The sequence below is a fragment of the Penaeus monodon genome, chromosome 17, assembly GCF_015228065.2.
Source record: "Penaeus monodon isolate SGIC_2016 chromosome 17, NSTDA_Pmon_1, whole genome shotgun sequence".
Taxonomy (NCBI): domain Eukaryota; kingdom Metazoa; phylum Arthropoda; class Malacostraca; order Decapoda; family Penaeidae; genus Penaeus; species Penaeus monodon.
In genome coordinates this window covers 19,047,374-19,052,373 of record NC_051402.1, presented here as the reverse complement: position 1 = coordinate 19,052,373, position 5,000 = coordinate 19,047,374, and positions in this window count along the sequence as shown.

Here is a 5,000-nt window from a genome sequence, read left to right as displayed (position 1 = left end):
TATATATATATATATATATATATATATATATATATATATATATATATATATATATATATACAGAGAAATCAGTATTGTGTCAAGAAAATTTGAAAAGTGAAAGAAAGTGTTAAACCTATCCAGTATTAGAATTAACTGGCAAAGGTTTGAGGAGGTAAAATTTACCACAAGCACTCATGCAGCAGCTTTTTATGTTTGTGCACACATGTATAGTAAAAAATGCATTTATACTGTGTGTGTGTGTGTGCGCGTGTGCATGTGTGTGTGCGTGTGGGTGTGGGTGTGCGTGGGCGTGGGCGTGGGTTTAGGCGTGGGTATAAGCGTGAGTGTGTGCATGTGTGTGTGTGTGCGTACATGTGTGTATGCATTTGTGCATGCATGCGTGTGTGCGTGCATGCATACGTGTGTGCGTGTGTGCGTGCATGCGTGTGTGTGTTCATGCATGTGTGTGTGCATGCGTGCATGTTTGCGTGTGTGCATGTGTGAAGTGTATAGGAAAGCATTCTCATTGGTGTAGGGTTGATTTGCACTTTGCAAGCTATTTTTCCATTTGCATGGTATAAGACATTTTTGCTGTACATATATCCAAGGAAATATTGCATTGTGTAATTTTCTCTTTATTATTATTTTTAAAATTGACATTTTGTTTATTGTCTGATAGTGAGGCTTTTCAGAATCAGTTTAATGAATAATTTTTGGAGGTTTTGGAACATCCATATATCAAAATAAATTGTTTCCATTCACTAAGTTGCGGTGAGTGCTTTGTGCTGAAAGAGGGCTGACTTTACTCGAATGTGCTAGTCATTCGTTGCCTCACTCAAGCAAGCCTTATGTGTGCCAGCTTCATTTTTATTCTTAATTTGTGATGATTAACATTAGTCCGTTGTATTTGTATGATCCAAGTATGGTATTTTCTGTTAATTTGTTAAGCTTACACTTAGGTTCTTTGATTTTTGTTTATTTTTCCTATTGAAATATTTTTTTCTCATTTTTACATCATTGGAAATTGTTTGATAATTTAGAAGATGCATACAGAAGACATATGATACATACGATAAAAACCAAAGTTATTCTTAAGGTATGAATAGAAAGCAATTATTCCATATCTGTTTTTTATCATGAAATATATAACACTTTTTTTTCTTTTCATTCTTTTTTTTTATTCCTTTGATTTTTAAAATATATTCTTTAATAATTTTTATTCTCTCTTGGATCCATAAGGCTTGATTGAGAGGTGTGTGTAGGCATAACACATGAGACTTTTACGTATATGTAAATATGAAGCCTATGTCTGTAGAAATGTTATATAAAGAGTGTATCATACTTGCCCAGAAGTCTTTTGTTTGGTTGGATTATTTTTTGGCTGAGGGGAAGTAAAGGTAAACATATATATAAACACACAGTTACACATGTTTGCCATTTTTTTTCTTTTGTTTGAACTTGAAGAGCTTTAGTGACGTTTCATTGTATGAAAAATGTTGAGACACAAGCTTTCAGGCTCATTTTCTGTGTTTTATTTCATGTACTTCATTATTGATAGAGAATTAATAAAAACCAAAACCCTTGGTATGCTGAAGAAGATTTTGGTTTTTGTGCTGTTATTATTGTTGTTATTATTATTAAAAAGTTTTTTTTTTTGTTTCTCCACTTCTCAAGGTGATTTTATCCACATGTAAATTTTTTTTTTTTTTTTTCCCTTGGGGAGTTCAATATTATGTGTAACCAGCCCAACTAGCATAGGGACAGATAGAAGGGGAAAAAGGAAGACAATATTGCACATATGGGTTAAGTGAAAGTGTATTATTTGTATTATTTACTTGAAACATATATTTTGCTCAAGGGCACAGAATTATTAGTGATCTAAGTAAGCTCATACCAAAATGCCAGGGGAATAATTGCCGTGTTTGGAGTGTGGACTCGTTTTCCATTAGCTTTTAAACTAGGAGAAGTATATATATATATATATATATATATATATATATATATCTATATATATATATATATATATATATACTATATATATATATATATATATATATATCTATATATCTATATATATATATATATACATCTATATATATATATATATATATATATATATATATATATATATATATATATATATATATATATATGTTTGAATGGTGTATTGGATTATATATATGTTTTTTCCTTTCTTTTCTTTATTCTCTCTTCCTTTTTTTTATATATAAATATTGTACAAATGGTTAGATATTCTCGGAGCCTTCATTTTGGTATGCGGAATTAGTTAGATGACTGAGCTAACCTGATATTTTGAGCTGAGGTAGTCTTTGCTGCCAGTATCACATTGTATAAAAAGAATAAAATAGAAATGACATCTGCTTTTGAGTTTAATGTCCAGTATCAATTTAGAAATATTTATTTTTCACTTTTTTTTTAAATTTTGTCTCATATCGGTATAACAGCCATGATGACTGTGATCTAGAGTTAATCTATAGACCACCGAAGTAGGTTTGCTTAGCAGACCCATTTTTAGTGTACTGTATAACGCTTCTCCTGAAGTAATGTTTCCGAGAGCTTTCGCGGAGTAAGATGTGTCTGTGTATATAAATAAGCTGTTTAATAGCTCTTCATGATAGCAACTCTTCGGTAATTTGTGTTATGATCATTATCATCCATATTGCTAAGATCATTATTATATATTTTTTGAATATTATTATTTTTTATTTTCCATTTGTTTTTCAGAAGAGATTAATATGTCCAATATGAATGTGTCCAAACATTTTATATTTTTCAATATTTTTTTTTTTCACCATCTGTATTTCCTTATTTTTTTCTTTATGTATATTATCCAGACTCCAGTTAAGAATAAATTTTCTGTGAGTGTTGGTGGACTGTGAGATTGTTCTAGATCTCTGGTATTCATCATCATTTTCAGCTTAAAACGTAGAGCATGCGGGTCTCTTGCCACATGCATTATCAAATAAATGGCTGTTCAATGGCTATTTTTTGTTACAAGCTTGAGATATTTTGCATTTGTTATGGAAAAAGAAAAAAACTGTTTTGAGCCCAAGCACATGTGTAAAGAGTAATAATAATAATCCAGTGTGTACAATATTTGTTTTTTAAAAGTGTGATGAATTTTCAAAGGCTATTGGTACTATTCCATGCTGTGCCCAGATTACAGTATTTATGATATGTTCATTATTCGGAAGACTAATGGTGGGAAATGCACAGAAATGAATCTGGCTCAAAACAGGCATTGTGTCATATTTATCCTACAGTATGGCGTGCCCCAGTGTTTTGTGATAGCATTAGTGTCGAGAGTGTAATGCAGACCAAGGGTGTATTAATGCTGACAGGTCGTGTTTAGTCGTAAATAACTCCTGTATTTTGTTTTATTTTTGCCTTTGTGTCTTTTTTCTTTCCTTCACTTTCTTTTGCTTCCCAGTTCGAGGAAGGGAGCTTTTCCTTGAGAGCACTGAGCTAATTTTATGAAGTCATTCCATTATTCTTAAAAAAAGAAAAAAAATTGTGGGTGAATGACTGAGAATTGCATATAATATTTTATCTATTTATTATTTTTTGTTTCCTTCATATTGACTTTTTAAATGTGTAAAGAGTGTAGTTATAATGATAATAGCTGTGATTACACAGGGATTGTGAAAGAAAGGTTACAGTCAATTTTTTTTTTTAGATAAAAAGATCAAAATTGTTCATTATGGATTTAACTCTGATTTGTTGATTAAATCCACCTTGTCTTCCTGACTAACCTTGCTATGCACTATAATCTTAGATTTTAATAGCAAAAAAGTTAAAAAAGAAAAAAAATACATGCCATGAAAAACTTTATTTTCTTGTTAATCAGGCTGTCTTTTGAATTCCCACAATTGGATAGAGGGAGAAATTGCAGATAAGGTGTTTTAGTTATTTTTTCTTTTGTTTAGTATCGTCTTGGTATCGAGAGCCTGTATTGCTTCTGAGCTCTGCCTGGGGCACCCGTACTCAACAGTCCTCGTGCACTAGCCTGTTTAAATCAGCTATATATGTGTATAATATGTTAAATATCTGTAAATAAATGGATTAAGTTGGAAAGTGTGTTCTTTTTCCTTGTTGACTTATGTGATGCAAAAGAAATAGTTATTATTATTGTAGTTTGTGTTTGCACTAATAAATTACATACTACAAAACTATAAATCTCCTCCTGGTCAGCTCCATTTCATCAGAACAGGCCTTGGGATATAGCTCTTGCCTGCTTATGTATTGGTCACATCCATCTAACAGTCCTATCTTGTGTCATGTTATGATCCACCTCAATGTTCCCTGTGTAATGTTCCTCTTTCTGTTCCGCACATTCTGTTGTTCAGTCCAGGCTTCAATGCAGCCCTTAACCTCGGCTTTCCCTCACCTATCACCCTTTCACCGACCTTTCAACCTGTCAGACATCCTCACGGAATCCCACATTTTCTGCTTTGACAACCTGTTCTTAATCCCCTTCCTTAATCCTACCTTAACCTGTTTTCTCATCACCACCCTTACCCATCTTTAACCTTTCCAATACTACTATAGACTGTTGACTTATAGCAACAAATTACTATCCCAACCCCCATCCCTACCCTTTCTAATACTATAAATTCCTATAGTTCTACATGACTTTAGATGTCTAGCACGTGCAATTTGCTTTCAACCATTGTAGTTTGTGGTCTTGATTAAAAAAGGAATAAAGTTTTTTTATTAAGATTATGAATTATTATAATTATTGCTGCTGCTGCATCAAGATGCTTTCAGTAATAGTAATAGTAATAAAAAAACATAAATGATGGCAATGAATGACAGTGACAGTGGCAATGACAGTGACCATGCTAGTAATGATAATTGATAATAGTAATGCCAATGATTGATGATAGAAATAATGATGATTGATAGTAATGCTAATGATTGGTGATAATGATTGATGATGAGGATAATAACAATAATATTAATAGTAATAATCATAATGGCAATGATAATGGTAATAA